This window comes from Adelges cooleyi, unplaced genomic scaffold (assembly GCF_023614345.1).
Source record: "Adelges cooleyi isolate 19-005CV unplaced genomic scaffold, UGA_ACOO_1.1 ACOO_flye_CR_arks_rails_tigmint_CR_PRNA_651, whole genome shotgun sequence".
Classification (NCBI taxonomy): Eukaryota; Metazoa; Arthropoda; class Insecta; order Hemiptera; family Adelgidae; genus Adelges; species Adelges cooleyi.
The window spans coordinates 4,192,865-4,201,316 of NW_026096352.1; the positions used below are offsets into that span (position 1 = coordinate 4,192,865).

At 31.0% G+C, this 8,452-nt stretch overlaps 1 long non-coding RNA gene across 1 annotated transcript; it reads right to left on the bottom strand.

The window, feature by feature from the left end:
- Positions 1–1,983: 1,983 nt before the first annotated feature.
- LOC126844852 (uncharacterized) lies at positions 1,984–8,094 on the bottom strand. The gene is made up of 3 exons (XR_007686631.1): positions 7,939–8,094; positions 7,403–7,496; positions 1,984–2,129 (listed from the first exon to the last, which is right to left on the bottom strand). It is a non-coding gene; the product is annotated as an uncharacterized LOC126844852 (long non-coding RNA).
- Between the last annotated feature and the right edge of the window lie 358 nt (positions 8,095–8,452).

The following is an 8,452-nucleotide window of genomic DNA, read 5'->3' on the forward strand; positions in this document are numbered from 1 at the left end:
CATTTAAGTCTATCACAACTAAAATTAACACAGTTTAAGAAACAATCACTAGAAATAATATTTATCTTCCTAATGTCATTACTTTAAATAAGAACGAAATCAAAAATATAGCTAAACAGTTACCAATGTCTTTAAAGTTACTTAAAGACATAAAGTTTAAGTTAAAATATTTGTTTTGTTGCGAGCTAAATCTTAATTATTAAATATCTCTGTAATATTAATCATATTAATACCTTGATTAGCTATTTATTATATTAATCATTTATTATTTACCTTTGCCATTTTTACCATTATATAGGGTGAGTTTATGGACTGCGATGTCTGGCAATTACTTCAGGGTTACGAATATATTTGTTTAAATTAGAGTTATCGTTAACATTAATACACAAAATCATTTTTATGTTGAAGAATTGGAATCATATTCTTTTACAATACAAAAACCAGCTATATTAACATTGATTTTAAACCAAATAACATCGTAATAAGATATTAGAAATTCCCAATAACTTCCTGAGATAGTCAAAGGCTAGTCACAGTCACAGTCTTAAACTGTTCCAGACAATCCAAAAACCCAGAGGGAAATTTCATTATCTTTGTACTGTTAGAAAAAGAGCTCCAACTACTATAACAAGTAGATATTAATATTAATTTTTGTTAAAATATAATTTACTGCGTTATATAAATAATACTTATATTGAAATTATAATTATTAAACTAATAGGTATTTAATGTTACAGAACCAATTAATACGCCTTATTTAGTTGGTGATAAAACAAACAATTTTAATGTTTACATTAATTGTCAAAGGTCTGTCCGTAATTTTATAGCTCATTAAAAATATGACAAAATTAAAGACAAAGTAAATATTATAGAGGATAAATATATCCACCCTATGACAATTGATATCAAACCTTATCATCAATAAACTGCCTCAACAACGTAAATAGCAGATATATTTATCCTCTATATTATTTACGTTATTATATTTAACCTCCACTTGTTCTTTTTTCTCATTATGTATAATAAAAATAAAGTAGTATAATTTGTAAGGGGGCATTTATTTTTGAAAAACGATTTGTTGATTGCAATTGTTTCCCTAGGAATGTTATAACTTATAAAGAAACCATTTATGTACCATTGTAAAATATAACTCAGAACATCACAACAGCTATTTTTTCGGGTAAAAACATCCTTAATCATATTATAAAGTATGATAGTATTATATTGACATATTTACTTCTTAGTTCTGATTCTTAACCAAAATATGCATTTGTATTGATCTATACTAAAACTTTGAAGCAGCTAAAGACACACTAAATAATTTACAGACGAGATCGCTTACGCTCAAATGTGTTTTGATTGACGTCATTGCAATGAAAACCTTAATAGACAAAATAAGATAAATGTCAAGAGCTACATCGTGGCATATAGCGACTATTATTGGCAATATTTAAATTATTTTATATTTGTCAAGCATGACGTATGTAAAAAAAGAAAACGCTAACATAACAAAACTAAAGATTAAGGTGTGAAAAGGAGATGTAAGTATTACTTTGAAAAATTATTGGGATAATATCTACATTCAATAGGATAGTGGGAATTTTACGGAACTTTTAATTTGTGTTGTTTTATTATTTTATAGAATATTTAGTGTATATTGCACACATATCTTCTTCACAGCCTTCTACTTTATATGGACTTTCGTCTAGAGAAAAGTATTTTTACAGTCTTAACCAGTTTGACACTAGCAGATATAGCAGGTGGGAGGATAGTTGGCGAAACAGTTGCCATTACACTAGGTGGTACCGGAGGTGGAGCGGCTCTCTTGACCATCTCTGTTGCCAAAGAATCGAGACCTTCTAAAGTTTCTGGCCATCGAGAGGGAGTTATTCGGGTTGCGTATATCATAGATTCCATAGATTTTGAGCCTCCCTTCTGCTACTCAGGTATTCTGACTGCGAGTCGTTAGCCGCTATGATTATCAATGACGCTGCCTCGGCCTGCCTGGCTCTAGACAAGACGTTTACTCGATGTTCCAATGGGGTCCGTTTGAGAGTCCGATCCAGTTGGGTTTGGCCTAAGTGATCTAGAGCCGTATTTTGCTTTTCTTATTCGATCTATTGTTCTAACTGAAATCAGACGCAATAAATGAGTATTTGTATGTTAAAGTATGCCCTTTTTATACATTTTTTCGGGGAGAGAATTAACTTGAAAAAAAACTACCGTTGCCAAATTTCTCTCTCAGTTATACTGGTCCCCACCACGTCTTTTAGTACACAAAATATTGTATATTAAAATCGATTTGCCTTCAATTTTAAATGTTAATAACTCTAAAAGTATTTAGTTAAAACGTGTTATCGAACAGGCAACAGATACAGTTAAAACTACTTTTTAAAATAATTAATTAATAGCCATTATATTATACTCCACAAGTAAAATTAGTTGTAAAAAATGTATTTTTTAGCTTCGACAGATAGCTGAGAAAGTATTGTCTTTACAATAATGTGTTTTTATAATTTTTTTTTCTCATGTTTGGACCCACATATCTTCTAAAAATCTGAACCAATTTATTCATTAAGCTCCTCTAAGAAATCTGAAATCATACCTGAAAGGTACTTAATATTGGGCCAAACATTTAAAACGTTCACCACTTCTTCTTTAAAATCGAGAAAAACACCAAAGAATTTAACATATTTTTGACATTTGTATGTCTTTGCTTTGGCACACACACGGAAAATCGACACCAATTAACGACGCCGGTTTTCATAACGAAAAAAATCAGCTGATTTATCTGATAAGATAAGAGAGCTAAGAAATTAGAGATATGTTTTTACTTTGGAACACAATCGGAAAAATCGACACCGACGTCAAAAATTTATCCTTTTATATATCCTTATATCCTTATATGTTCTTCTTATGAGGGTGGGAATGGGGATAGAAATGGGAATGGGGTGGACTGGGGGTGGGGATGTTACATTTATGTGATAGAATATAGGAGATAGGGGGTAAGAGATAGGAGGTAGAAGATGAGGGATGGGTTGGGAATGGGGGTGGGGGCATATATGTTGTATTCACAACATTTTTTTTCTTATTAAATGAGAACTAAAAAAAAGGATTTTATTTGTTTTGCGATCTGTACAAAAATTCGATTGCTGTCGTCAGTAGCGGATTTAGGGGGGAGGGGGAGAGGGGTAAATATATCTGTAACAACTGTGAATAAGTGTGTAAGTCGATTTCAATGATTTTACAGGGCAGTGATCTTAAACTTTGACTAGCTGCCATAAATCCCTACTTAAAGCCAATAACTCACATCTCTCTCAAGGTTTTCTTGTTGGTCCAACGAGTTAGACCTTTATTCAAGGTGTGCTAGACGCCTCGGACTACATCCTAGCGTACTTAGCCAATTTTGCCCAAAATTATTTTTTAATAGAAATAATGCCTTTGACATACATGTTATTTTTCAGGACCCCGCCCTCCCCCCCCCCAAATTTTTTTTTTAAAAGTCCGCCACTGACCGTTGTGATCCAACGAATTCATTATAATGTTAAACGTGCCCGGTGCCGGGGTTTGGTTATAGAACTCAAACGTTTTACCGAAGATAACGCACAGTAAAGCATGAGAATTCTAACATCAAACACTTGGCAGAATCCGTGACTCTGTCCTGACTGGAGTCTATGTGGTGTTTGTGTGTGTGTGTGTGTGTGTGTGTGTGTCCACTTTACTTTTTCCCAACTATGTCTCACTTTACTGTACTGGACTAAAAAGTATAAGGTAATTTTTTATTGTAAACATTTTTAAATATTTAAGAATTATTATTGAAGTATATGTAGTATTGTTATTTGATTTCCTACCTAAATATTATTTAAAAATATATTATTAATTTTAACTATCAGGAGGAGTAGCCAGATGAATAAGGCGGCAGTTTGTTAGCGCTCACTGTCGCCGGTTTGACACTCGGTCACAGGCGTGCTCCGTTTGCCGCGCAAGCAATAGTCCGATGAAAAATAGCTACCTTCCCCCTCTTCGGCAACGAACTGTCCCGAATACCGAATTCATTTAGAAACTTTAAAAGTCCGTTAAGTTGATGATAATAATGATTTTTGTACTATTTTATTTTATATATATATATCGTCAGTCTATAATTTAGCAACGAGCGTAACTCCAAAATACCAAATTTCACACTAAAAGGGGGGAAAATGTTTAAGTTATTTTATTTATTTCAATAAGAATTGCTTAATGTTTATCACAGATTTCATATTTTCATGGAAGAAAACACTGAAATATAATCATTATTATACCAGCCGACGCACAGTGTTTTTTCTTTCAAAAGTGTAATATACTGAAATTTATTTTTTTTAAAGATACATCCTTTGCTAAATACGATATTTATAATTTTTTTGTATTTTTACAATATGTTACAAATATTTTTCGAACAACAAGTTAAATTGAATTTAGTATAACTTGAATTTATAGTTTTCTATCAATTAATTAAAATAAATACTATTTTTAAAAAATAAATAAATACAAGTTTTGATTAAGAGTGAGATAATTTTCATTACCGTCATTAACATATTTTTTTTTTTTTGAAAGGTAGGTTACGACACCAACGTCTCTAAATTTTTTTTTTGTGTTACCAGGAAATTAGTTATTAGTTACGCTTACAGAGCAATGTCACTACGTCGTTTAATTCGAAAAATAAGACAGGGGTGCTTTTATTTCTACAGATAATGAGAATACTAAGATACTAAGAATACTAAGTGAACGCACTGTGAAGTTGGAATCCTGGTTGTTAAGGAAGAGTTGGACCTATTTCTGGGCGAAGGGTTTGTTCTATGTAGGGGTTAGACTCATTAATTGTTAGGCTCATTTCTTTGTAGATACAAATAATGAAGAATTATTTCCGTAATGTACCATCCGCATGAGTTTTTGTATGTATTATTATGTCCAAAGAATATTCCATACAAATTTGAAACTAATTCGAATTTTTAAAAAAAAAGTTGAAGCGTAATTTTAAATTTAAAAAATCTATAAGTGTGTGTGTTTTTCTTTAGACAAGTAAACTTTGTTTAAAACGCCTACTATACTAATATTATAATGCGCACACAACAAAAATACAAAGTTATAACTTATAAGACAATTTTTAAAATAATTCAAATTTTGATAATAAAAATGTCCTAATAAATAAATGTTTCGTAATTATTTAAATTGTTTTATAATATTAAGTAAATATTTTAACGTGCATTTCAAGTATTACTTTAAAAGTTGTTACTTTCTCTTTTTTTCATCTTTTCAAGTTCCCTATTTTCCCGTCTTATACGTTTTGCCAATGATATTGATTTTTAATATAAATTAAGCTGTCTTAATTAATTTTGTGTATTATATGCCATATTTATTCTATACTGTAAATTTTTTCTTGTTTTTAGTCTAAACCCTGTTTATTTATACAATAAATAAAATGTAAACATTGTCACCACTAAGAGTCACGAGAGGGTTTTACCAGTTTTACAAAGTTATGAAACTTAATATTCATAATATTCTAAGTTTATTCTCAACCCTAGCATCTACAAAGTTTATATCTGATAGCACTTTACAACAACAGAAAATCTAATAATGGTATTAAAACAAAAATATCGATACCCTTAAGCTTTTAGAGCTTTTTTAACTTTATTATGAAATTAAATAATTTGAGTGAAATATAACAGAACACAGTGTCAATGACAAAAGGTACTATATAACGTTCAGTTTGATGTTTACGTAGACATAATAGAATTACCCTACGCGCACTCAGCTTTTGTCGTTATTATAGACTAATAAGACTCTATTGTTAGGTACAACACAATTATAGCAGCCAGTCAATCAAGCGCATTCATGTGAGTTGAGTTAAAAAACGCATAATATCCGTAAAAATCTACTCCCCAGGTTAAATCGGGATTAAGATAAGTTTCACTCTTATAATTTCGACCTACCAATACTTTGAAGTTATTTACTTGTAAGCACATTCATTTAGGTAAATAAAGTTTCCTGTTTCCGAAGTAGTAAAAAAATGTTTGATAATATATATTGTAGCTTCGATGCAAAGCTGTAAAAGTTTTTATTAAAACAAATTTTTGTGTCTGGACCTACGGTATCTCCTGAACCGCAATGGTTTTATCGATAATAAGATGTTTTGCTATCTACAGATTTGTATTGAAGGTTTTTTTTTATTGTGATTTCATTACGTACACTTATAATAGGTAATAATTCAAAAACCTGTGACCAGTATGCTCCATTTCCACTATATTAGAATTTTTTTTTAACTTTAGTACCGGATTCAGACAAATTGTTGAAAATCATAACCCGAAATAAAAAAAAATATGACGTCGTAAAAAACACAATTTATAAAGGGCTTAAAAAATCACAAAGGAACGTCTAGCACTAGGATAAAATATTTCAATTTCATTTTACAAAAGTAACATTTGTACATTGCTTTCCTTTCCATCACAATGACTTTAGATTGCAACCATTGAAACGTCATTCTAATGCCGGCAGTACAGTCTCGCCGAGGGGATGCGGGGCGAGGGTGTACTGCCAGTGAAGCCGTTGTCGTTTTGTAGGCTACCCAACCGACCTTTGTTAACATAAACTGTGTTTGTCGATGTTATTTCCGAACATTATATTTTCATTTCCTTTCAAAGGGTTCGAAAGCCTATTTTAGATTTGTTATATTTATTTTTACAATTGACTTATAAACGTTTATACATTTTACTTTCTTATAATTTATGTAGCAATCTACTTTCCTAATAACACATTAAAATTAAATTAGTTATTACAAATGGAGAAAATTATAAGCTTTCAATAGAAAAAAATTAAATAGGAATTTGTTAAACAGGTGTGGCAAATAGTTATTTTTACAAATGTCATTTTTTATCAAATATTCATCATAACACAAGAAAAAATAAATTAATAGGTATTTATCATTCAATAAGTATAAAGTAAATATATTTTAAATTGGGTTCGGTAAAAAAAAAGGTTCTCTCTTACGTTTAACGAACGTTATTCCCGCTGATCGGGGCTTAGACAGTTAAGATTTGGCATTTTTAGGTTTATAGCTAGCTGCCGACCTAACGCTACCAAACAAGTTGGCCCCAGCGAGAGGTGCAGGTGTTCATTTTTTCCACCAGACAGTTGCCCGCCCGGAGAAACAAACCGCCGCGCCAGTGGCCGAGTTTTGAACCGGCGACCGTGCGTTGATACACTGCCGCCTTATCTCACTCCGCCACGCGCCTGCACCACAAGTTCGGTAAAAAAACGTTAAAGCAAAAAAAAAACTAAGATTTTAAAATAATTTATAAGGTAAAAAATACATTTGGTAGTATTATGAATAGAAGTTAAAAAATAGAATCTAGTCAAATTGTGTTCTTACTTGTTGCATTAATTTCGTTTATCCTATTTGTTGCCATGGTTAACCCGATTTGGCATATTCCGCATTTAACTTTTAGAGTTAAAAGTAACTCAACCTGTAAAAAAATTACATTACTTTATCTCTAAGAGTTAACTTATTCGGATTTGGTTAAAACGGCATTCGCCACCCATGTAAACGTAGACCGTAGTAACTATTAATTAACCGAAGTAGTAAAAAAAAGTTTTAAAAATGTATGTAAAACATTAGAATTTTGCAGATATAATATATTGTAAATAGAATATTTGTAAAAAAAACTATTTTATTTGTACAATGTTAACGAAAAACATTTTTACAATAATAAACTATTTAAATTTAATTTAGGTTTCAAATTTTAAAAGCCCATCTTAAGAAGTAGCAGTGATATGAGAGTTAGAAATACCGGATGAATTGGTTCGTATAAAGATACACTGGCATTACTGGAACTTTGCCGGAGGACTTCCGTGCGCTCAGATAAATAAAACATTCAAATAATTAAGAAAAAGTTATTATAGACGTACCTCATTTTTTACTATTGATCAGTTGGATGGTCGTGTGGTAAGAATCCGATGTTCGATAACTGCAACAGGAATGGACTACTGCAACAAGACTACTGTTCGGCCACGGTAGTTGCACCAGCATCAAAGCCGTCGGCCAGGGTAGCTGAACCACTCTCTCTGCCCAACGCCGTGCAATTACTAGCGCGCCCCGTGAAAATTGATGTTGCCCAGGTTAACGCGAATACAAATTGCAGTTTGCACTGCATTCATTATTGTTAAATAAACAGCTAAGTTGATCAATATTTTTTCTTTTTAAATCATTTTTAAAAACTCTTATTATTAAAAAATATGTATAAAAATGATAATTAGTTTTTTAAATAACAAAAAGTATACCTATTACTTAATATATTCAAAAGTAATGAAACAAATCGCGAGTAAATTATATATTTTACTCAGCACCAGTTTTTTGTAGTTAAATTGTTGTAATCTTATATATGCCAAAATAAATATAACATGATATTATTCTTTTTAAAAA